Raw genomic sequence first — 27,485 nt, forward strand, 5'->3', positions numbered from 1 at the left:
TATCTCTGGTTACAGATATCCATGTATCTTTGTAAATTTACACACATCAAGCAAACTCGCGGCCACTGAATTTACTTCGAATATGAACTTACAAGAACGATCCTGGGTTATGGTCATTGCTACAAAATAATCATCCTGTCTTTCTTGACAGTTTTATCCTGATTTCTACGGTAAAACAGAACTCTATGTTGAAATCCGTCGTCGTGTCTGCGAATTCCAGTTGTGTGGGACTAGGAAGAATTCTTCGTTTATTGAGGTTGCTTCTTCGTTTAAATTTCCGTCAATTTACCAGAATTCATCAGAATATTTAAAACGCTTACGAATATTGTAACATAAGATAAAACTAGCACTTAAAGAAGAAGTAAAATTTCTGTGAACCTTTGTTTTTTAATATCTTTTTTTCCATACCACGTTTAATTTTTCAAAGCCAATTCCTTGCAAGAAGCAGAAATATGCTTATTGTCGCTCGACTCATGCCTAGTTGATTGACTGCGCAGCTGGACTGTGCTGCAGCATTGCGGGATGAATAGAAATTGGTTTTTATTGGAGTAATTTTTTTTGTTTATTTTATAAGTTTAAGTGTAAGTACTATTTTTCTTGGATTTTCATGAAGAGTAAAAACAAAAACCAAGACAGATCTGTTTAAATTTGCCGAAAATCAGTGGAGTTTCATTACAAATCTTCTAAAAATATTCCACTAAATTAAAAATTGAGCAGTTTTAACAATTTTATAGCAAAAACCAATTATTGTCAGTTTTTCAACAGTTTTGCATTTAAAACGTATTTTAGGGGTAAAAAAATGGTGAAGGTCAAATAATTTGGCATGAAGTATGTACCTGTGGAGGGGAAACACAATGTCTTATTAAACTCATTTTATAAACCACCGAATAAGAGAAACGACAAAAGAAACTCTAGTTTCAAAACAGTTAAATAGCGAAGTGACCATATACTTGTTTATAATTCAAGAAGGACCCAAAATATAAAACGAATCTCAAGTATTGGCCAATTAAACAATTTTCAATTTTTATGTTTCGGAATGCTTTTCTGCATAAATATTTTATAAGGGTTCTATTATCATTTTCACTCGATGGACTACCACACACTGAAAGCAGATGACGCTTTGAAATCAAATTATAACGTATTTTGAACATTTTTTTGTAAAAAACAACAATACATCATAATTAAGCTCTTAGCGTTTCTCGCAAAGTTCATAAACCCTGGCTTAAGCTTATTCTACAGTGACACCCAAGCGGAAAGAGATACGTTAAACGGAGAAGTATCTCATGGAACAGAGTTTCTACAATGGCTAGAGACCCGGAAAATTCGCGGGTTCAATGACATCCAGGATAGACTCCAATATTCTCTTCACACTCAGGCAAATGCCAACTGTTCATTGGCTGCTGACTTGTGAGTCGTCTCGACTGGGTGGCCTGTGATTCGACACTTCTATGCGTGAGGGTCTCTAATTGGCCCTCAGTCCTCCAGATTAACAGTGAACCAATGACAGAAGCAACACTAAGGTATAATTATTTGAATTTTAGCATAACACGAAATGAACCCGCGAATTTTCCGGGTCTCTAACAATGGCTTAGCAATGCTGAGCTCTTCCGTTTACGTCTCACCGTGTGACCAATAGAAGCCGAGTATTTGGCCACCATGGTAGCCATATTTGTGAACGTTTAAATATGCAAATAAAATGTTTCAATTACAAGAAAATCTAGTATTTCTATCATACATAACTTTTTAGTTTATTTTTATCACGAATGCAGAGCCGACAGTTTTTTATGTACTTAGAACTCAAAATTTTTAAATTATAATTATTTTTTGTAAACGTGAAATTCAACCTCATTTTAAGTGGCGGACGAATGGTGAAACATAAATATCTGGCGGGTGGTTTATCACCTTCCGTTTTTACTTTTCGTGACTGTGGAACGGACTTTACATCGACAAAACAATTTTCTGTACTCTTACAAAAGATACCATTTAAAAACCAGTTGCCAAGAAATAGCTTGCAATGCCACAAGAAAGATATTGTAACTTTGTACAACATATTGCTATGATTATTTCTGCATATATTTAAAATACGATTTTTTTCCGGATAATATCTTACGAAAATTTGGCGTATAATCTCATATTTTAATTTATGTTTCATTGAAGCACAATTTTTTTAAACATGTAAAAATATAATCTAATATTCAAAAATCGGAGTTTATTTAGTTTTGCTATGGAACGCTATTCAGGGAAGGGTTTACCAATAACTTTAACTACTAGAGGTACTGCGACAAGATTCCTAACCCAGTGTTACTGCGTACATTGTTTTCTAGTGGTACAGTTGTTTACGTGTAAATGCACAACTCTACAAACATATGTAATATTACATGAATATTTCTGTTCCATTTACAAACAAAAAAAATTGTTTGTCTGTAAAGTCGGTTTACGGACGATAGTTTAACGTGACAACGTCATAACAAAACATTGATGAAATGATTGCATACTTTTATGAATAAAATTGAATCATTATTATTGAATTATCACTATTTTATATGGATACAAAGAAGGAGTGAAATGAAATCCACATTTTAATTGATAAATTTACTTTTATTTGCACTCATTAATTCAAATATGTTTATTATCTACTTTATCAAAGAGATTATTTTAATTATAACTTTTATACATGTTCGATATTTAACGTCGTCCAATCTGTGTTATTCTGTTAAGGATAGGACGATGATAGGAAAAGTAGGAAACGAATGGGAGTGTTTCAAGTTTGATGTGCCTCGAAAAAGTAAAATCGACGGTTGTTCCAATCGAGTGGAAGAGATATAGATGCGGCGCAAGCGTACAACGAGCGTAACGGGACACAGCGTAACGGGACAATGTGCGTTGCGGGACACTTTTTCGTGCGTGCAGCCGGCGTTCATCGATTTATTAGACGTTGTCACGTCAAAAAAAAAATTAAAGTGAAGGAAGGGTAGGAACAAATCTGGTCGTGAAAGAGGAGTGAAGGGAAGGAGGGGGAGAGAGAGGTCGGCCCGCCATTGGACCGCCGTGGTTAGAAATCGGCGCGCGGGGAAAACGAAACGGGGTTCCCCCCTCCCCCCGCTCAAGCGGTCTCCGCGACGAGGCAGGCACTTGGAGCGGCGTCAGTGTGGTGCGTCGAGGCGCCGGGGGTCGACTTGCAAACCTCGCGCCACTCTCTCTCTCTCTCTCTCTCTCTCTTGCTGCAACCACGCGCAGAACAGGTGAGTCCCAGCTCCCAGCTGCTGGTCCGTCCACGTGGCCGTCTGGCCACACTGTCGGACACTGCAGCCAATCCACGGCCTTGACAACCAACAATTCAACTCACATGGGTGGGGGCAGGCATTTTTCGCGAATAAATCTGAACGCCCATTGGACTGCAACAGGTTATACCCGCACCATCGGTTTCTTCCTTGTGATCGGCGGCCGTCCGCGAGAGAAGTCGTCGCCTTGTTTGACCTGAGCCACCCAGGACGCGTTTGCTTCCGCACTGACTCGCTGTGATGGGTGTTGTAACAATCGATATTGGCCTGGAAGAAACTCGCCCGTTCACGAGACACATAACTTACGATGCTACGGTGTTTCAACTTTCAGCTAGTCTTGGAATCTTTTCGCGAAATATGCATGCCCCAACACGTGAGTTATTCATAATTTCAAGTAACCGAACCTTCGTAGAAACCAACGCAGTGTTTGACTTTACCCGTTGTACATTTCTTTCTAAACAAAGACTTAACAAATTTTTGAATGTTTTGCTGGTGTACCGAGAATATTATTTTGGATTCGATTTTGAAGAAAGTGAAATCAGTGTACGAAATTTACGAATGTAGCAGTAAATTCAGAAGATCCCTGGACAGTGGTAAGCTAACAGCGTTCTTCGTGAATTGAACAGCGTGGGCTCACGAGCTCCGCGAGTACGGGTTCACTAAGGGCGACACTTGCTCGCGCATAAAACGCCTCTTCGCCCCTACGTAACGCGCCTATAAGGAACCTTAGCACTTGACCTTATGGTTTCAAGGTTGAATATTAAAGATAAATTCTGCTTACACTTCCTTGTACCATGCGTAGAATTTCTCATACCCAGAAACGTGAGCGAAAACAACAGTTTCAGCCATATTCAGTGTCCTGAGAGGGACAGTGAATAGACGAAACCACGGAACTAAACTTGCAGACAGGTGCGATGCCCCGTAAATGCTATTCGTAATCAGACACTTTAAAAATAATCCTAAACTGTTTGCAAATGTCGTCTTAATGGGCCCACCTCGTCAGCGTTTAATGAGTGATAGGAGAGATGATAAGCGCGACGCTCGATGGTATTTCCAGCGCGGTATATATAGCCTCTAAGTGCAAGGCTGTGTGCTTGCACGAAGTCTTCTCGCCAACATATGACAACTGTGAAATTTGAGCGGACTGTAACATTATATTTCGGAGAAATGAAGATAAAGGTGTAATGTAAGTCCCTTAAGTGCTTTCAAGACTCTGTACCGGTTGTTTTACGCCTAAAAATTACTCTGAAAACATTAGTTTTAGCCATTTTACCCCTCCAAAAATACTTTTTAAAAACCTAATCCAAAATAAAAAGTACTTTTCGGTCTCAGTAAACTGTTAAAAGATAATATTCGCAGGCTTTCACGGCCATTATCTGAAGTAACTTGGCTTCTGGGTTGTAGCCGCGTCCTTGGCGAATAATTCACCGACGTTTCGGTCGACATTGCAATCGCCATCATCAGGGAGCAGTTACCTACTCAACTGCTCCCTGATGATGGGGACTGTAATGTCGACATAAACGTCGGTGAATTATTCGCCAAGGACACGGCTACAACCCAGAAGCCGAGCTACTTCAAACAGTTAAATGCTTATCGTAAGCAGACGCCACTCGGATGTCTTGAGCAATTTTGAAATCGCGTTGTTTTTTCCTGAAGCTCTGCGCACCGTGTGTGTGCCCGGGTGGACGGGGGCATCAACGCCTGGCGACCTGCTCAGCTGTCCACCTTAGGGGGCCCGCCCAGTCAGGGGTGTATCTGGGTTGGTGAGGCTCTGATCTAGCGCACAGCCTTCTCGTTTTGAAACGTGAGTGGTGAACACAATCATTCGTCGGTGAAACGAAAATACCCTTGCAATGTAAGTCCCTTGACTGTCTTCAGGAGTCTCCACCGGGTGTGTCACGCATAAACATTTATCCGAAAACACGTGTTTTAACCATTTTCACTCTTATAGAAAGATACAGTTCGAAAACGAAATACGGAAGCGGAACAACATTTCCGCTCGCAGCGCATTCTGGTAAATTTTTTTCCGTGCACATGCCTCACTCATTCGGATATCTTGAGCAGTTTTTAAACAGCGTGGTTTATTTTTTTAAATCAGCACACCATTAGACTAAGAGTGGCCTTTAAACACTAGGTATCACGTGTAAAGTTAGTTTTTAAATTTGTTTTGTCATAACTATTATTTTAAGGGTTGTTCCTGGTAATTCATCTCGAGAGCTCTCATGCAATTTTTTTTTGTTTCATCACAAAGTTTTGGAGATTGAAGTGTCAGTAAGTTTTTACAACGAATAACAACTCGCTTTTTTTACCGCTATTAAATACATTTGGCAGATAAACTCCTTGTGACAAAGTAAAATGCGTGAGATCTATTCAGATGAATTAACAGGAATAGCCCTTCAACCAAAGTAATGAAACAACCAAATTGGCTTGCGAAAAGGAGCCCTATGCCAAAAAGTGAAGAACGATTCACATTAAAGTTTACGCGGACATCTTTATAATCACTTTGCGTTATCAATATACTGGGCGATATGTTGCACAGCTGTGCATTCACATCACAGTCTAAAGGCCCTTCGCGCGCGATCAAATTTGGCTTCAAACCGCACTCTTCTTAAATTCAATCCCTGTAGCAATTAACCAAACAACCATCATCACATCATCACAAGAATCACCAGAATAAGATTCTAATATTCATATATCCTGTTCCTAATATTCATTGGAGGCATAATTGTATTTCTTTATTCATGTAACACGATTATGACTAAAGATAATATGTTCACTATAAACAAAGATACGGTAAATAATAATTATATGTGTTATAGTAATAATTAAAAATAATTTAAAAATAAGTAGCTGCCATCTTGTCGTTCAAGAAACACAAACAAATTTTTCATTCGCAAATGTTATAAAATTTCTTGAAAGAAATTTTTCAGACTTAGTTTTTTATTCATAATTGCCTTTACTACACTCGTTTGGGACCAAAAACTTTCTAAATATATTTGTTTATGTTTGGAAAGTATTTTTGGTTAAAATAATCAACATTTTCAACCAAAATATATGCTCGTTTAAAAAGCAACAAACTAATTTCAATGATCCACGAATAAATTTTATAACAGTTTACACCAAAGTTAATTAAATAAAACGTTACGAAAACTTCTGAATGAAACTGGATAAGTGCGTGATATGCCTTTCTATAACCACACAAAAGCTCGTGGGAATTGTATTCAGTGAATCGAATCAACTAAAACTTCGACCGTGTGGAAGGGCCTTAAAAGCAGGCGAGCGCCGTATCAGCTGTCCGGGAGGCCCACCCACGGGACGCCTAATTTTCATTGACCTCCGATCATTCCCGAGTATATCCGAAGTTCTCCGCTCGATCTTTAAGGTCGTCGAGGTTGTGATAAAACTATACTTAGTATCAATTTAACATCAGGACTGCTAAGAAATTTTATGATCAAAGTGCAGTAAGTAGAAATCCTCTTATTCTCTTGGCGAAATTGATCCAGACTTTTTCCCCCGTAAATATTCGTTGCCGATTACGTTTCTTCAACAGAGACCTCCGTAGACGCGTTGTGATTGGCCGGCTTGTCTGACCACCCAGGGCGCGACGTGAAACACGGTGCAGACCCCAGTTCGGCCGTTGCTGACTGGTGAGAAAACTTAGATAACTGAGTTGTACATTGCGAAGTGCAGCAAGCACCTTTAACTTATAAAACTGCTGGTTCAGAACGGTACAAAGCACGCAGGTTCAACTCTCTTCCCAAATGAACCTTTCCCCTTTTATCTAGGAGTGACCTTGCTTGGTTTTAATGCATGTGGATCGTTCCCCGCCATTGCTACATGAGTCCGCGCAGGTCTTACCTGGGCCGCAGTAGCTGGCTTTAGCTACGGCACAGAATCGTGGGCGTCAGCCATTACATGAATCCCGTCATGACTGGCCAAAAATCCGAGTAGCACAAGATGCACGCGAACTTTCACTCATGGTCTAAACCCAAAATGAACACGTTTAAGGTGTATAGGCTTGAAACCTGAAACACCCTCCCTGACACACTAAGATTAATTTTGGATAAGGAAAAATACATTTTCACGATTTTACAGGTTTTTTTAATGTCACTGATGTCACCCAATCAACGTTTCATTTTATTTACGATCACCTAGACGTGAGTTAAACCAAACATTTTATAATGGAAAAATAAAATAAAGTAATTTTTTTTGCGAGAATTTTATTTATGAAACACACCTGCTCTAACCTAAATTTTTTACTTGTACAGCAAATAAAGGAAGAACGCTAATTATTCGAGTGACTGACCCGGGGTCAATGAATCATTGGTTTCCCTTTCGCTGTTATGGGAAGCCTTCTTTTCACAGACGAGAGAGCCAAAACCCGAAGTTCATGCTTTTTTCCGTATCTTTTATGTAGCTATCCTAACCAAATCTACCATCCACAATGTTTTAAAGTATTTATAATGTAGCTAGCCTAACCTAATTGACCATTAGTATCCTTTTATCAACACCGCCATATTAATTTACAATGAACCAAAAAAAAACCGAAGATACACGATCGGAGGTTTGGGTCTCTTGTCTGTGAAAAGAAGGATTCCCCTCTGTTATCTCTCGAGGGAAACAAGGTAGCGATGAGGCCCGTTCCACAGTGAATGGAGACGCATCTCACGTGACATAGTTTCTGCAACAGCGCGCAGACGGAGACGGACACGTACGTATCAGTTCGGCAATGCTGAGCTCTGCCGTTTACGTCGCTCCGTGCGGCCAATAGAAGCCCAGCATTCGGCTGCGATGATAGCCATGATAGTTTATGTTCTGAATACGTTAAAAATTATTTCACGTACAAGAGTATCTAGTGCTCTATTACATCTCATTGGTTATTTTAATACCTGTAACTTTTTCCCGTGCTATAATCTCAAAAAGGATAAAGATCTTTAAAATTAACATTTCTAACCTTAAATGCGATATTGAAATGTTCCGTGAGATTCACCTCAGTTTCCGTGGGTTTATAAACTACACAAGAAACGCAAGCCGCATAAACAATAGGTTTTCACATACTAAAAATATCGCACAGTGGAAGCAAATGACACTATTAAATCAAATTGATAAAATTTACACACGTATTCGGGGGGGGGGGGGTTGGTTAGAAAGAGAATATCCAAGAAAAAATGTTTTTACGTTTGTGCAGTTTTAAGCTGAAGTTTTAGTGACGTTATTCGGCTTTCATTATTTTTTTAAATTGCAATTGTTGCGTGTAGCGTTAAGGCGAAGCTCATAAACGCAGCCTAAGGCTGTGTTTATAAGCGACGCAAGTACCGCAATGACGCAACAGCGCAACACGTAGCCAACGTTTATGAAGCAAAACAAGTCGGAAGACGTCACCAATACTACAAATTGAAATTTGGAAACAAGAGAAGTCATATTCCTACACCGCACTTCCTTTTTTTAAAAAATTCAAAACGAAAGAAATGGTCAATGATTTTATTTCAAAAAGTTATTTTCTTTCGCTATAGGTATGAAATGACAAGCGTAAACATGATGCATATAATAAAAATAATATCGTGGGTTTTTATGCGCATGACGCTTGCATCTTTGAAAGAATCCGGAGCACTTCCATTTAAAAATGACCGTCGAAAACGCAAGCTAAAACGCAAGAAAGTTGGAAGATGAACAATACTAGCGTTGCGTTATTGCACCTTAGCGTAGTTTATAAACCGGTACTCTGTAATGTGATTCCTGCGTCTTGTGCTTCTTGCGAAGTTCGTAAACTTCGCTTAAAGGCGGTGCATCCTTAAACGCGATGCAGTCACACTGCTTCGTGCACGTTTAAGACTCTAAGCACTGTCACCATTGGCGTGGTTGGAGGGGGGTAAGGGTTGAGACTCAGGTGGAATACAGAAGCCCATCACAGTGGAGGCCTGCTGGCTCTCTTGCTCTTGCAAAACTGTGACTATGAAAAGGGGTTGATAAACATTAAAACGTGTAAACAATATTTTAAGGAAAACTTTCTGGTAATTATAATTTTTTTGGTGATTATAGCGTGCATATAGGTCAAAATAATGGTGGTACACAACATACAAGCACTTTATCCAGAGGTGAAGTGTCAGTTAATCCCACGCACTGAACTCTTGGGCCGTGCGGGCGAATTTCCGCTGCCACCCCTTATCCATGTGAACACTACCTCTGGGTGTCACTACAGTTATATCGTTGTAAACGGCGTTAACAAAGTTCACTACATAATATAATTCCTGTAAATTCATAGATATTCCGTTGGAATGCTTCGGATCAAGTCTCGTTTATTAAACTTTGGTAATTTTAAGGGATGGCCTGATAAAATTCTAAAATCTTCAAATACAATTAAATTTTAATATTGGAAAGATTTTACGCCCAGCGAAATATACTTAAGGAAGTAAAAATTCATAAATTTAATCAATAGTGCATGTGCAGTCGCGAAGGAGTGTGATGTAACTATAAACTTGTCTGGCATTTTCACAAATAACAAATAATTGTACCTTTTATATAACGTCAAAAATTTAAGAATCTATGTGTATAATTTAATGATTTTATTAGTGAGTGTTGCAAACTTATAAACCACCCAAGAACCAAGATAATTGTATGAAAACGCAATAACACAACAATTTTGGGGAGGATATGAACATTATTATTTTGTCTACGTTGAATTGGTCTTCCCGTTCTTGCAATGAGTCGGGATTGTACTCAAACATTAGACAGTATTTAGTTCACAGTATCTAGCCGTACAACGAGTGACAAGGTAAGATAACTCTGAAAGTGCAAAACTAAAAAAAAAAGTTCTAACGGTGTAATGTAAATGTTCGATAAGTTGCTAAATTTTAATTTTTCTTTATTGTTATTTTCATCAGAAACGTATTTTACAACGAAATTGCGGATATTAGCGTTCAAACCCAAAGAACGTTTTGTTCTTGCTGCATCTTATTTTGTCAGGGTCAAGTTAGCTAGCGCGAAGTGTGTGCTAATGTTTCCTGCGTTTAAACTGCACGATATACTCCCACGATAGACAGTGTTTATACTATTAGAAGCTTGCAGCGTGCGATTACAAGAAAAAACACAATTTGACATTGACTTGACCGTGGGCACTTGGCGATTGGAATCTCGTGTAGCAACTTCTGGTTGTTGTTCGAGAGAAAGTCTGAGGAACAGGGGGGGCAGCAGGGGCGAGTCGCCCCCGTGCTGTTATGCATGGGGGGGGGGCGAGAGTAGCATTTTGCCTAGTCCTAGTAGTATTTTTCTCAACCAGTAGCTAAAAACGTTTCATTGGTGATCACATTGATTAGAAAATCAAATTTATGATTGTCAATATACTGTAAAATGATTGCAAATTCCTAGATGGTGTTTTATTTAAATTGTAGTACACCTACTGTCAGAGTAGTATTTAATACATACTACGTCATCAAATTCTTGGAATGGTATATTTAATATTTTGGTTCGGTAACTCATAAAATAGCACAATTTTGCATCTAAAATTCCAAATTTTACCGGGGGAGGGCCTCCGGAACCCCCGCTCTAGGTCTGAGGTAAGTGTGATACATATTTTCACCCCCCCCCCCCTCTCACTCATGAAAACGTTCCGACGTCCCTGCTGAGGAACGAATAAGCCATAGCATGAGAAGGGCAGCATGTACAACTCAATCTTTGTAAACGTTGATCACGTGGTCCCACAGACCGGGCCTGGTCCTTGGCCAGTTGAACTTTGGCAAAAGCATTATAACGTGCTGCAGTAGAGTGAAATACACACAAACGTTTGTGAGATAATACTCAGTATTATCTCGAAATATGTATTCCATTTAAGCAAAATAACCATTGCAATAAGTTGTACGAAGTTACAGTTTAACCATTACAAACTATTTCTTGGAAACTGGTTTCCAAAAGGGATCTTTTGTAGAAGTACAGTTTGTTTTTATAGTGTGGAGGCAAGATATTAAGAAGTTGATGTGAGCAATCTTTGCCACAATAATAACTGAAGTCTAAGTGAGAACTACCCCTAACCTCAGTCCCTGTATGGATAGTGATAATTTTTTTGTTTGCAATGAAGTTTAATGCTAATATCTTGCTGGTGTATTAACATATTTATCTACAAAATTGTCATTTCGTGATGGCTTTTTTACGATTCTTCCTATCGATTTACTTTCAGGCTTCTGGTATAAGCCCTTATGCAGCTAGGGTTTGCTTTGGTAACCAGAGCGATTGCGAGATTTAAATATACAAACACGTCATTGAATAACACTTATATGCCATGCATTGAAGAGGGGAGAGGGAGTAATCCGATAAATCCCACAGGATTAAGGCACCGTTCACCACGTTTCTTAGTTGCGGAAAATTTGGCTTTGACCCTGCCGGGAATCTAAACCGGATCGTTAAGGTTTAGTGTGGTGACATATTCACTAAAGCACCACAATGAACTAACGTTGCCATGAAATATGTTCCATCTTATATGCCACACAAACAATTACAGACTTCTCTCAAAACATTGCGTTGGTTGCATATTTAATGGGTTCAGTTAGCCAGGGGCGCATTTATGTAAGCGAGGCGTGATGATAAGAGCGACACACGCTGGTGCTTCTAGCGCGGTATCGCCTCAAAGATCAGGCTCTAAACTGGCGCGCAGTCTTCTCGTCGTCCACAGGGTAACTACAAATCTTGAGGCGAACGTAACATTTAATGGCGTATGAATCATTATTATTATGAAAACACAACCACTTTCTAAAATGGAAACTGCTCCATATCCTCACATGACCTCTTAAATGTCACAATCAAGACAGTAAACTTATAATGAAGTGTGATTACACCTTTATTCCTTTATTATAAGAGAAACTCCTGTGTCCTATATATGACATGGACGTGGGAATTTGCTTTTTTTTTTTAATCACGTGAAGCACCAAAGTACCTTTCCGACCTCAAAATTTCCGTGGATGTTTTTGGGTAAAGAGACGTCACTTAGATATAATGAGCAATTTTTCAAATCGCCTATGTCCTTCTGGAGCTCTACACTTCGTTCGGTGGCCCAGGGTGTAGAGGTACTTCGGACGAGAGGGTGCAATGCAGAAACAACGTGAGCATGTTTGCTGCGCACTCGGACACGAACTGGTGTTTCCCCAGGTCAAGGCAGTCGAGGCACGGAGCTAGGAGTCGTCAGGAGACGGCGAGCCGCGACGTAGTTGAAGCCACTTCTTCCTCACCATCGCCATATCATTTGGAATCTCGGAGGATAAATCAAGCAAGCAAAACAAAAAATAGTGCGTGGAGTCCCTCCGCGCGGAAGAAGTGAAACTTCGTAATGTGGAAATGAAAATAGGAAGGGGTAGAAATTGATTTTTAGTGAACTCATATTGTTTCTTTAAGACAAACTTTATTCGAGTGCCACGCATTCACTCTCGCTCTGTATCTTTCTATTCCCCCTCCCCAGGAGCGTTGAACGTTTAACGCAACAGTGCTTTCATACCCCCTCCATGGTAGCGTTAAACGTTTAACGCAACCATGTTGGAAGTCGCATTAGAAGTTTCACTTTAAAAAAAAACCAACTCCAAATAAAAACAACTGGTTGAATAAATAATTTAACGTAGCAATTAGGACGGGATTTCTGACGGTAGAGTAGACAGACAGCTCTAAATGACAGGTACAAACACTCGAGTACACATCGTTGGTAAAGTAAAAAAAAAAAACTCTTCTTCTAGGGCTGAAGTGGGTATGTAGGAATGTTTTCCGGCGAAATCTAACTATATAAAATTGGTCGTCTATTCTGAAGAGTTGCAGTAAAGAACAACACCCAAAAGCATTGCGCAAATGCTGCTCGATCACGCCTTATATCGGTCGAAAAGTACGAACTAGAATTTCCGTCGTTGAAAACCAGTCACTCCCATAAAATACGATCGTTTGAAACTGTTCCCGCTGTTCGATCACTACAATTTAACCATTGTTTTTGGTGTCCCATAAAACATGGTGCATACCATCACCTGGAAAAAAAAAGTAATTCCCTCAGTGTCTATGTGTGTTTTTTTGTGGTTATTTAAATTTTTTGTTATATATTAAAGTTTAACTATGAATTATTTTTTTAGTATACAATTTATTTGGCATGAGATTTATTTTAATTTTTTTTAAATATATTTATGGCCTTTGTTTACTGTTGAAAATGGATCAATTATGATATTAGTAACACGTAGCTTAATATCCATATATAATGTTTCATGGCTTGCTAGTAATTGGTTTGTTTATTTAGTCTGTATTGTATTTTGTAAGTTAACATGTTCTTGTTTATTGTGTTTTATTAAGGTTAGCTTAGTTATGCATTTTTTGTAACTTTAAATTTCATTGTATAGCATGTAAGTGGTTAAGTGTTAAACAAGGCGGCACGCCTTAACTTTGCTACATTAAATAAGTTGATAAAATAAAATAAAAAATTCGTACAAGGCTTGGATGTTTTCTCAGTAATTTTTTTTTGTAAATGAAACAGAAATATTCATGAACAATTGCCGATATTTGTACATTTACATCAAACAAATGCATCACTACAATATAGTGTTCGCAGTAATACTGGCTTCGGATTCTTACCCAGGCATTTATGCTTTGTGTTGTACAGTACCTCTAATAGTTAAAGTTTTTTTAATAGCTTACCAATATTATCTGCTCACATAAGTAAGAATAACAAATTAAATCAAATCAAAAGTTGAATATTCGATTATATTTTTCATGGTTTACAAAATTATGCTTGTATCATGTCTGTATCTGAAATATTTAGAAATAACAATAGTCAGTATTATCTCGAAAAACGTATTTCATTTATGAAAAAATTAACTTTAGCCATGTGTTGTACAAAGGTGCAATAACTTTCGCCTAGTATTACAAACCACTTCTTGGTAACTAGTTTTAAAAGGGATCTTTTGTAAAAGTACCAAAAAGAAAATTCTGTTTAGTGATTTTGTTTTGATTATTGTCAATAACAAGGTCACTACGGCTGGGCAGACGCAATACAACCCAGAGACAATAGGGAAAGCGATCGGAATCTTCCAAGAATGTTCATGGAGCGAATTCGGGAAGTCGTGTGAATGTGACATCAGGCTCTGAGAACTGGAATTTGAACTATGGTCCTCGCGGAGTCAGGATACAAATATTCACCGTTGCGCCCCTTCGCTCGCTGCAAAGGAATCCAAGCAGAAGGAATCTCGAGAGTGCTTTGACAAGGATCTGTCAGGCATTCCGCCGCGAGTGATTCCCGAGAACAAAGTGGAAACCACTCTGTAGAAATAAAATTGCCTCGTTGCACATACAAAGGTTAAGTAATTTCACATTTTTGTCTTTAATTTTCGAGAAAAAGATGCCAGTACAATGTGTGTAATTGTAAAGAAATTTTTCTATGAACTCAAAATGTATTACACGCTTCGTGTGAAAATTCATTAATGTATTCATCTGTTATCACAATAACTAACATTTTAAATAACAATTTGGATGCTTATATGAAATTACACATACAATTATTAAATTTATCAGTGTATCATTTTATTTTTGTCAGTACGTCGTATTTGTAGGTGTATACAAACGTCATTGTAAAAGTACAAAATATTTATATATTTTGCCGTTCATACTGAAGAAAAAATTAATTTACATTAGGCTATGAAAATTGTATTTCCATTACTTAATGATTTATTATTGTGCCCGAATGGAATAATTAAAGGTTGTAAATTAAAGACATTTAAATAACTTTTTGTTCATTATCAAATGTAAGCAAACAGAAAAAAATATATTTATGAGTAGTACATATTAACATGTCCATTGTTAATGTAAATTTATTCAACGACGCAGTAAAATATTTCTGAAAGTTGTAAATACTCAAATGCGAGCATATGTTGATTTATATATCACATGTTAAAAATATATCCATCGTTTCGACTTATTTACCAAACTATTATCAATTTTTAAACATTTATCAGCATTTTTACTTGACTTAAAACACACCAAAATAGTGGTAGTATTATGTTACTTCTGGGAAAAGGCCTGGGGCTGTGGAATGTAGAACCGGTCAATGACCGGATGACCGCTATGTGAACGTTATCAGTAGATGGGAAAAGCCGATTCCGGTACAGTTGGAGGAGTGAGGAGCGGCCGCCAATTTTGGATTTGTGACGTCACCTGTTGCACATTTAATTACGGCCAACATATCTGATTTGGACCTTGACCGCCGGCCGTAACGGAAAGTGCAACAGTGACGTCGCAAATCCAAGATGGTTGACGCAATATGGCGTCCGGCTCCACGGTCCGCAGCCCCAAAGCCCTTTCCCCAGAAGGAACATAACACTACCACTGCTCAACAACTAGGTGTGAAAATTTCTTTTAACATCGCTGGGGACTCTGCTGCAACGTAATATTTCGCATAAAATCACACATGTGTATATTTATTTACATAAGTGGTTGCCGTGTTGGACCGAAGACAGCAGGGCTGGGGTTCCGAACTCTGATCCTACCGGACGATGTCAGGTAAGAGCGACAGGTGGGCCGGGGCATCTCAGAAGACGCTCGCACGTGGCTGTCCCGCGCGCCGCAACACAATCCCCATTGTCCCCGCGCGCGACCTTACCCGGGGCTCTCCTCCACCGCCCTCCGCCGGAAGTGAACGCATGAATGACCGCCGCCCCGCCTGAACCGGCGCCGCGAATGGCGACTGAAGGTTTGCGGCATGCCGCTTGGCCTCAAACCCGACAGCTCTCTCGAGTACCTATACTACAAATTTTTCTATGTACTCAAACATTATTTTGGACATACGCGCGTCTCAATAATGCTAGTATAGGAGCGGGCTTTTGTGGCCATCGTATGATAAAAAATACATTAGCTTTCTAGAGTGATCCTCCTGGAAGTAGTAGAATATACTGACGTTTCACTATGCATTAAAGCAAGCATCTTTAAGGTTGATAAATATGCTGAAAGCTATAAGAGGTAAACCTCTTCACACACACACACATATATATACACACACATACACGAGTCCTTCAATTGTCAGTCATAAGAGGCCTATTCCTATTGGCTCAGGTTCAGCCAATTAAGGGAGGGCCTGAAGGAAAACTCCTCCCCTGATTAACTGACACCTGAGCCAAGAGAAAGAAGCCTCTCGTGGTTGGCTGCCTAAAGAAGACTCCTTTTAGTATGTTTAGAGTCTTACCACCTTCTAGCTCTCAGTTCATGTCTCAACCATGGCGATTCTTGCTGCAATGCAGAGCAAAAGCCAAGATAGTTCAAATTACTTCGTTCCAAATCGGAGAGACGTTGGCAGACGGGCCCTGCTGAGCATGAGGCACCAGGAACTGACAATTCACGCGATAATGTTATCACGAGGGGGGCATGTGTTCAGATGTCAACATTGCCACGAGTTACCAACCTGGCACGTGACTTCGGAATAAGCTTGTTCCCGGGGACAAAAAAAACATGGTTCTTTGGGAAGGGGGAAGGGGTACGGTGGTTCAGGCCTACATGCATGCAATAAGAAGAAAACTACAAAATACAAAAAGGCTTTCCTGAAAGCATAATTTAGGAATTAGTATCACTTTATCATCCCCATTTCAAATTTACGTTTGCGCCCAGATTGAGGAAGCATTTAATTCCAGAGTTACCCAGGCTACCTGCCTGCTACTCTCCCTCTTTCCCAATATTCACGCTAACTCCAGTCCATCACAGCTACAGTTTTTTTTTTAAACAATATATTTTTACCTGGTTTCGAGTTTATTATTAGATAACCCGTTATTTTTTTTTATTTTAGAAAATTTAAACATTGCAGACGAAATTCCCGTTACTTTAGTGCAATCAACTGAAGTCGGTTAGTCTGAAAATAGGTTTTAACAGAATTAGAAATGTAATCAGTCCATTGTATAAAAAATATCTGTTTGAATGAAAAATCAATTACAATATAAAATTATGCGTCAATTTTCATAAAACCATAGCCATGTGTTGTAAAAAATTATAATATTTTTTTAATAGTATTACAAACTATTTCTTGGCAACTGGTTTCTAAAGGAATATATTGAAAAGAAAGTACATGAACATTTTTCCTGTATGCACCCTGTTTTTACGAAAAGTCCCACGGTAAATCATTTTCCTGTGAAAATATCTCTTTTTACATGATAAACTTCTTTTTTTTTTCACCTACAGCTTAAAACAATAGCTGCATCTATATACTAGCATAATGGATTTCTTAGCTAAGGAATCCACTAGAAGTGCATAGAAGTGGACGAGTCTCTCTTTGCGTTGCTTCCTAATTCTCACAATGCGTCCACTGAATTCAATATTTCTAGGGATGCAACACTCGCATCCCCTAATGCGTCCCTTACGTCCATTTCCTTCAGAATCGTGTTTTAATTTGTTTGTATACAATATTTCTTCAGATTTTTGGCAAAGATTGGTTTAAAACGTTTTAGGCATAAGTAATAAACGCAAATAGAGACAAATAAGAACGTAAATAAAAATAACCGAAAGGCAAACTTAAACACACAAGGGTATTTAGTGCTCTTTACAGGTATTTTTAATATTTTAGGATTTATAACATTTTTTTAATCGCTAACCTTTATAGCAATAACTCTACAATGTTTTTATTTTTTAAATCGGTCGTTGTTAATTGCGTTTTGCTGAACATTCGTAGATATCACGACTCAAAATAGCTACGTGCACTTTAGTACGACCAACTGTCAACAGGTGGTGCTAGGTGTAAAAGTATTGGGATACTATCCATCTATTAGAAATGCGTACTTTAATTTGTGGCTGCTTTTGCTAAGGGGTGTATGGATGTGTGTGCTATGAACGCATCCCTATAATTGTGTTCGGATACAGCTAATGCTGAGTGGTATTTCAAAACTAATTCTTGGCTTCTGGGTTCCAGTCCACGTATGTAGGAATGACGGCGTGCCCGCCGCACGGATCAATCACAGCTTGGCTGCGGATCACCCTGTTACAATAATTACTGCGCCGCAACTCCCTATATCTCACGGAACATTGCTTGGTCTGCTTCGATCACGCAGTCCTCTATACGCAGTTGACTGGTGTTCCGTAGACAGGGCCGCAACTAGAGTCTCTGGCACCCAGGGCATGAATGGATTCATGCGCCCCCCCCCCCCGCCCTCTTTTTAGCTCATACCACACCAATAAAGCGGTGATCCGGGGGCCTCCCACGGAAAAATTGTGCTATTTAAGCATTTTCCATACCTATACATGTAACAGTTTCTGTGCTACTGTACCTTCCATGCATGAACCCACTATGTCCATAAAGGAGTCCGTATAATCACTAGACTTGTTCATTAAATTGTCGTCATAAATTTTTTTAAAGATTCAAATTCAACTTGCGAGACCTTTTTGCAGTAAAGATTTTGATGATATCATCATAGCAAATAGTGGATGCTCTCTTGTGTTCTATGGAAAAAAATGCTCAAATTCGACAGTCTGTCTTACCTCAAACTATTTCTTAAATATTTTTTTAAAATTTTCAATTTGCTGAAACTTCTTTCGCCTGAAGAAACTGTTACAGGAAGAGTAGAAATATCTTAAGGGCTGTGGTCAGGTTTGGATATCCTTCTTCAATTCTGTGTTCGTGAATGAGCTTCAACGGGGTCGCTGCAGATGCTGTTTTCATAGTGTCATCAACTGCCAAGGCGTGATGTTTAAAACTTTCCATTTCTTGAACTATTTCTTCTCCATTGATGTCATCTTTGTATGTTTCAGACAACCATTTGGCTGCAGTCTTCAAATCTTTAACTTCCATTTTGTAGATGTTATTACCATTTAAAAAGCTAAACTTGTCATTAATTGCTTGAAGAGCCTGAAACCGGGATTTTAAGGCTTTCACTATTCCATAGCCACTGCTTCCTCACAGCCAGTGGTACCACCCTCTCTGACAACATTGTACTGTATTCGTATAGAGGACGCATTAAAACTTTCTAACTTCTCCCTTTACAATTTTTTTATGTTAATGATGAACTCAACATTTTTCTCAGAGTATTTTAAAATAAATATGTTGAGACGTTATATTGTAAATCAGATTAGACATTCCTGGCATGCAAGTTAAAAAAATTTTTACCAGTTACCAGTTGTAGTAGGAATTACAATGCAAGCGATTTCGGCGCCCCCACAGCTTTGCGCCCGGGGCGTATGCCCCGCTTGCTCCCCCCCAGTTGCGGCCCTGTCCGTAGATCGCAGCACCCACCAGGACCGTATATAGGCCCGTTCTATAATGGCACGCAAACGGAGACGTATCTCCCGAATATTTCACTATTGCGTCTGCTGCTTCTACAATGCTCGGAATCGTAACAAATGACAACCAATGAGAATGCATTTCAAGGTTACGAAATATTCATTCAACTGTAAAATATATTATAATGGCACGGCAATAATTTAAGTATGTAACAAAAAATAAACCCCAAAATTATAACACAACACTGAATATTCTTTTACTTGAAATAATTTTTAACGTGTTTGGAACATAAACAAACATGGCTACCATCGCACGGAGGAGCGTAAATGGAAAAGCTCAGCATTGAGGCGGGATGATTAGTGCGACGCTCGTTGGTGCTTCTAGCACGGCATCGCCTCTAAGCACACGGCTGTAAACGGGAACGCATTCTTCTCGTCGTGCATAAGGCAAATATGAGATCCGAGCGGTGACCGAACATCGTAAGGCGGTAATGCAAGGCTCTCGAGTGTTTTCAGGAATCTCTAATCTCTGAAACACTGTCGCCGTAGTGATCAGTCTGTATGTGCCTGATGATCCCGAAACATCGCAGCTTTCTTTGTTGTCCGTGCTGCCGTCGTTACGTTGTCCAGAACATCTGTTTACTTTCTTCACTGGGTTCGCATTAGAATTTATATCTACTTGCCAAAGTAAAAACTAAATTTAATTTTGCATGCAAGTAATTAATATAAATAAAATAGCCTAAGAATTATAAATTATATAATATAATACAATATAATTATAAATTATAAAATATATTAATTATAAAAGAGCCTAATAATTATTTTGAATTCAAAACATTTAAGCCTTTCTAACTTTTATACAATACAGTTTGAAAGCGAAATAAGAAACCGTACTACTCGTCCGTTCTCGGCGTGTTCTCAAATGCTTTTCGCAAACAGACACCGCTGGTTGATCTTGAGCACTTTCGTGGTCTTCTTATTTGAAGCTCTGCGCACTGTGTGTGTGATCAGGTACTTGACAGTGGTTACAAAGTAAATGATATCGCCAACTGTGCGAGTCGGACCGAGCCTCGCCGCCTGCCGAACAGTTGGCGGCACTGCGCCACGTCGCCAGTAGGTCAGCAACCTGGAAGGACAGCTGGTGTCACGCCCGAGTGACGTCGCCCGCCGAACACGCCACTGGAACGTGTCGCACGGCGAGGTTACCGTTCGGCCGTGTTTACGACGCCCGGAGGCTAATGGACAACTCGCCGCCGCACGGAATACGACATCGGTGCGAGTTGCAAGCGCCCGACTTACTTCTCTGTCCCCGGACCAACTCTTCTTCCTGGAACATCCTTCTTGTCCTGTACTGAACCTGCCTGCTTAGTGCTTGCAATAATGTAACGCCGCATGACTGATTCCAGTGTATGTGCAGGTTTTACCTGGGCACACCGTAACGAGTTACAGTCTTGTTTAAGAAAGGGGAGTTATTCGTGCCACCAATTGTTGCCGTTGCTGGCCTATCCCCGAAGAACGCAGAGAAAAATAACGCACGGTTTCCTCAATCAAGATCAGTAAAATACATATAAAAAATTTTTTTTTTTTAAATTACAAAAACAGTATTTGCCAGCTGGTGAACTTCTCCGGCGTTCAGCAAGGATAGAGTTCTAGCAGAAACCAGTAACGGTTTTTGTATTTTTTTTATTTTTAAAATTTCTTTAATTTGTATTTTGATTTTTTTTTGTGTTTTACTTACTGATATTGATTTAAGAAAACGTGCGTTAGTTTTTTCTGCGTGCTCTTGATTTTTTCCTGTCAATATTCTCCGTGTGCTTCTGATTATTCCTGTTAATATTTTGTTGGTTTTCTCCAAATTCCCCTGATTATTCCTGTTAATAATTTCTTGGTTTATCTTAATTCTTCTGGTCATTCCCAGCGAGACTTCTACATGTGGTCCTGGTTACTCCTGGTGAGACTCTGCTACTATTCTCCGTAGTCTTCTAGTCTTTGTAGCTTGGTAGCCTCGTAGTTTTGTAGCTAGTTGGAGCCTCGTTGACTCGTAGTCTCATAGTCCTGTTGCCTCGTAGTCTTGTAGTCCTGAAGACTCATAGGTTCGTAGTCTAGTAGCCTTGTAGTCTTTTAGCTTCGTAGCCAAGTCGCCTTATAGCCAAATGTTGCTGGAGCAGTTAGGTCTAAGACATCTAGAGCCAATAACTTTTGGAGTCAATGAATTTTGGAACCAAAGATTTTTGGATACAATGACTGTCGAACCTATGACTTTTGGAGCCAAAGACTGTTGGAGCCAATGACTTTTGGAGTCAATCACTATTGGAACCAATGACTTTTGGAGTCAAAGACTGTTGGAGGCATTGTATCCTACCACATCTTGAGTTCAGATCGTATCCATTCGGTGAGATCGTATCGCTGCGACCAGATCGTATCTCTGTGGTGTGTCCCTACGCACCTCATTTGTGTGGATTGCGTATTCACGGCACGTTCATTGCGTGTATTGCGTATTCATTGCACGTTAATTGCATGTATTTCGTGTCCATTGCGTGTTAGTTGTGTGCTTTGCGTGTTCATTGCATGTTCGGAGTATTCATTGCGTATATTGCGTGCCAATTGCATGACCAGTGTATGTATTGCGTTTTCATTTCTTTTGTTTAATGTGTGTCGTTTCTTCAAATGTTCGTGGTCAAGACTGAAGTCAGGTCAAGATTGATTTCGTGGTTCGGAGACCAATGATCTATACGTCCGACATTGAACATGACCTGTTTAAATTGTTCGCTGAACTTCGTTGTACCTAAATACCTCTTGGTTCCGATTCGCTTGGCATGTCTTAAGATTTTTTGTATCTTATTATTCGTGCCAATGTATTTTTGCGGCATATGTTCTGATGTTGACTCTGGTCTATAAACAAGAAAAATTTTTCGGGGCGAAAACGTTACATTTATGGGCTAGTTTACTACGCTCGTTCCGATTTTTGTACTTTGAAGCCATTTCAACGAGTACTTTATAGGTAACGGCCATGATTTCAGCGGAGTTTGACACGTGTTAGCGACCCTGGGGGGGGGGGGGTTGAGCGCCGCGTGTTTTGAGACCAGGTGGTCGGTCACGTGACACTTCTGCCTGTTTGCAAGTCTCTCCCCGCGCGTCGGTAGACGAGTCTCCTTTCCTGCCAGCGCCTGCCTCTAGCCTTGAGAAGTTTTTAAAAAATTTTGTTTAACGAGCTTGAATTTCTTTGACCAGTCGTACGTAAATACTTTTAACTTCACATGTATTGGAAGTTATTTTTTCCACATGAAGAAAGAAAGCAACAAAGTTGGCGAGTGGGTATCGATCACATAGTCCGTATACTTCATGAGTGACTGGCACTTGATATGTTCTAACTTTGCTGTCCTGCTGTTTCATGTAATACGGATTTTTTTTTGTTATTGTATCCCGGACTTTAGACTTTTTTATTATATATTACTAATCTAATTAATAAACTCTGAACTGCCTGGTATCGAACCATATACAATAAATGATCGAATCCAACAATAATTTAATTTTTAGTATACATTATAGAATTCTTCCTAATTTCTAGGTCAAGTACTACGCATTTCCATGATTTAAATTAATGTTGGTATTTAAACAAAAAAATTAACCGAGGTCTCCTGATTCATTTACATTTCAGTCCTACACATTATTAAATAGCTATGCGCCCTATTTATTATTTTTTATATACGCATTAGAAAGTCATATGAAGATCATAAAGATATTTTAACGAGCGTGATTTAAACAAAACAAGGACTCCAACCTGACGGTGTAACATTTGATGATTCACATCTTTACTTAAAAAAAAAAAAATTGTTATGTGGTTTCCTCAACAGTAAAATTTTGTACGAGTCAAATTATTTATATTAAGATAGTAAAATCTCAGAATCACCACAAGTCACATTATTACAAATTATTTACAATTCAGCTCTGAATGCAAATGACATTCTTATTTTGGTATAGGTGGAATCATTAGTGTGACACTGTGTGACACTGTGTGGCGCAAACCAATCCCCGCGTGGGATAAAAATTGAGAGAACCAGCAGTGGTATGGATGGAATATGCGGTGACCTGTCCGAACCTGTACTTTCAAATTTTCATCCTCGCTCGGGGCTGGGGAATAAGGCTTGGGTGTCGATTTGCGCACGGTGCGGCGTCGCCCCCAGCTTGTTGTCTGTGTCGCGTGAAACTAGTCTCAGATTGCACAGCTATCAAACCCATCACCAGTTTTCCAGAATGTCGCTTGCCTAGCATCACCACGAAGTTTGCTTACGAACAATGACGATCACGTGTAGTTTTTTTGCCACACGGGATTTTTTTTTTTTTTTTTGTAAATGGAACAGAAATAATAATTCAAAGAACATATTCTTTCCCCGGGCATTTATGATTTGTGTTGTCTCAGTACCTCCAATAAGAAAAGTTATTCGTACACCGTTCCCTAAATAGCTTTCCAGTAATAATGGCACACATAATAAGCACGATACAACCAAATTAATTCAATTTAGTGAATAAGCTATTATATTTTCCATGGTTTAAAAATATATGCTTGAATGAAATATCAATTAAAATATAAAATTATGCACCAATATAAATAATAAATACTTTGTTTTATCTCAAAAACGTATTAATACATGCAAAAATAACAATAACCATAAAATGTACAAAGATGCAATATCTTTCCGATATTACAAACTATTTCTTGGCAACTGGTTTCCAAAGGAATCGCTTGTACTTAGAGGTACAGAAATGTTTTTTCTGCTCAACCCTGCTGACATAACAGTCGCAGGGTACGTAGACCGTTGGTTCGACTTTAGACAGTCGAATTTTGAGAAATAACACATTACACAGACTATATACGTTCTTCGAATGATTCTTGCAAAATTGGGGTTACTTATTTAAAATAATTTCATGGATATACTACTTTGCTGGTTTTCAAAACTTCAAGAATGGATAGCAAAAATTCATACGTAAATATCAGTCTGTTTGCGCCTGATGACGAGAGCATATGTCACTTCCCGAAACGCCACCCCTATGCGGTCACAGGAAGCCCACGGTTTTCATTCATTATGTGGTCATTTGTTTGTCCAGATTATCTGTTTATTTTCGTGGCTGGCCTGGTCTGTGCGTTGCTGTTGTTGTCCCAGGTGGTTGTTTTTCTTTATTTTTCTGTTATGGTCGCAACTTTCTCCCTCTCGTCATTGCCAGCCCACTGTGTTTGACTGTGCTGTAGTTTGTTTTGTTTAAATTCTGTCCACGGTGTTTTCTGTACCGTCTAAGAGCTTGTAACATTTGACATCAGATGATACTGGATTGTTCTCAAAGTGTTCATGTATATAAAAAAAACTGGGGCTTGCACAGGAAATTTCAAATATTCTCTTAATATTATGGGTTTTTTAAAGACGTAGATTATAATTCATACGTATTTCCGATCATCTGACGTCATCAAGCACCATTTCCAAAATGTTTTGGTCGGTACAATATAGGGGTGGCGAGGTTAAAAAGAGATTTCAACTACGTCACAGCATGCCGTATCCTGCCAATTTCTAACTCCATGCCCAAAACCCTGTAAATGGATTTCAAAATTCAAATCATTGACGTGTTGTTTTCAGATAAACAGAGATAGAAAGAAATTAAATGAGGAACATGTACGAACGTGGTCAGTAGCGTAGCTAGGATTTCTTTCGGGGGGGGGGGGGGGGGCCACATTTCGTCATTCACCCGTCCTCCAAAATGGGGGGGGGGGGGGTCCCGGGAATCCTGCCCCGGAAAAATTAGGATTTCAAGGTGAAAAATGTTGCTATTTAAGCGTTTATCATGCCACAATACAGAATATATAATTAGCAGATAGTAAAATATATTTGTAAAAAATTTTTTATGTGAAAAATTTCAGTATTATTTAAATGACCTTCAAAGTACTTATACAAACGGCTTGCAAGCAGGAACACTAAAACTAAAATACAATTTCTTCAACTTAGCCTGTCGACAATAATTACGTGACTTACTTCGCTAATAGTCTAATATATATGATAAGCAAGTGCTAATGTTTTCTTAAGTCTTAATCAATATACTGATCTCAATACTCTCATACTATTTTAGCTGCACTGTTTGTACTGAATATACATTTTTTTCTTTTATTGTATCTTTAGAAAGTATACTCGGGACTGCTTTCAAAAAATAGCTTAGTATATTGGCATTTCAAGAAAAAAAATTCTAAACTTATAATCTTATAATAACAAACATACATTAAATAAAAATCTACATTAAGCAAGAGCTAATGCTTCCTTGGTCAATCGATCACAAAATACAATTATTACATTAGCTACATACTGTATAAACACATTGCACGAACAAATATCTATTAATTTTCTCGTATTCATTCATGATACTTAAAAAACTCAGCCATTAAGAACTTAGGAAGTGTATACTAACATTTCAATAACAACCATTTAAACTTTTAAAACATCAAACACTAGGTATCTGAAAAAGTAAAAGATGCACTAAAGAAATAAATTAAGAGCTAAATCTGAAAACACGTATATACAGTATAGACACCTAAAGTGAACAACTTCTATAATTTAAATGTTTTCTCGAATATGTTCATAGTGATTTTATGAAAACTCAATACTTCTTAAAAAAAAGTTATCTACAAACTGTCAAAAAATCATTTCAAAGTTGAAAACACCAAACAAAAATTTAAAACTGCTATTAATAATTTATAACCACGTTCTTAATCATTTTAAAGGCCACTCTTTTACTAACCCATCTAAACAAGCAGCATTCTTCTGATCTTCTTTGCGAATTACTCAATCAATATATTTTCGTTTAATGGTATGCTGCGGTGTATGGATATTAGTGCGAGTCAATTTAAACGGTCTTCGCCAGTGCTGTTCCTGAGATAGGTTTTCAGTCTCATCAGAGTTGAAAAGCTTCTTTCAACTGATGCTGTGGTAACAGGCAGAGAGGCCAGAATTTCCAGAAGTATATGTAAATTTGAAAACAACATTTCTTCGCACTTCTTCAGTGCAGTGATTGCGTCCTTCGGTAGCTCATCTTTGGAGTTTTTCCATTTCATTTTCCATAAATCCTACTCACCTTTGAACATGACTTTACTGGTGTTTGTAAGGTCATCAGCATAGAAATTAAAAGCTGTCTCTACATCACTGAAACTAGATTTTACAACATTCACTGGTATGATGCACTGCAATCCTACAATAATATTCTTATGAGATAAGAATCTTTTACTGACAGATGAACTATTTCTTTAATATAAGGAATGAAATACATCCTCCTGAAGTACTCCTTTGGTGAATTTGCTGAGTAGTTTTCACGATGTTTCTGCCTGCCTACACATCTTGGGATTGCTGGAACCACACCAAGAACATCTGCAAGCTCTAAAGAATCTTTGAAAATATTTTCAAATTCTTCATCGCTGTTGCTGCGCATATCAGCTAATTTTAGGCCAACTAACTCAACTTGGATAAGAGCTGTACCCAGGTCTATGGATTTGCTCTGTAGACATTGGGAGAGTGAACAAGTCAGTGAAAGCATTTTCTCGGAAACTTTAAGACTAATAATGAAGCTAAAGTCGCAGACACTTTTGTGAAGGATCTGTGCTTTAGCACTTCCTTCTATGTTTTCGTCGGTGATGTGTTCTAGAGCTTCAATCACATGAAGCAGAGCATTTACAAAAAGGGAAACTGCTTCGTGCCTTTTTACCCAACGTGTTTCGCAGTACTTCATTAAGCCCGTGTGGTTCAGTGGTGAAGAATTTAATTTGGTTTTCAGTACATGTGTTCTATGAGGAGAAGCTCAAAAAAAATTGCACACCTCACTCATAATACCAAAAGAATTTCGAATGCATGGGATCTTTGAAGAATCGTTGAGGCAGAGGTTAAGGCAATGCGAGGCATAATGAGTATACAATGCCTTCGGGTATTCTTCTGCTATAATAGCTTGGACACCTCGGAATTCGCCTCTCATTGCTGATGCTCC

General features: G+C 38.7%; 1 protein-coding gene across 2 annotated transcripts in view; it reads left to right on the forward strand.

Annotated features, from left to right (window-relative positions):
* Positions 1–3,118: 3,118 nt before the first annotated feature.
* LOC134538715 (proton-coupled amino acid transporter-like protein CG1139) overlaps positions 3,119–27,485 on the forward strand; it is a 125,226-nt gene continuing 100,859 nt past the window's right edge. The window contains exon 1 of one of the 2 annotated variants that reach the window (XM_063380154.1): positions 3,119–3,242. The gene's annotated coding sequence lies outside the window, so the exon portion shown is untranslated. The remainder of the gene's footprint in view (positions 3,243–27,485) is intronic. The other variant, XM_063380153.1, reaches the window with a different exon arrangement.

This window comes from Bacillus rossius, chromosome 14 (assembly GCF_032445375.1).
Source record: "Bacillus rossius redtenbacheri isolate Brsri chromosome 14, Brsri_v3, whole genome shotgun sequence".
Classification (NCBI taxonomy): Eukaryota; Metazoa; Arthropoda; class Insecta; order Phasmatodea; family Bacillidae; genus Bacillus; species Bacillus rossius.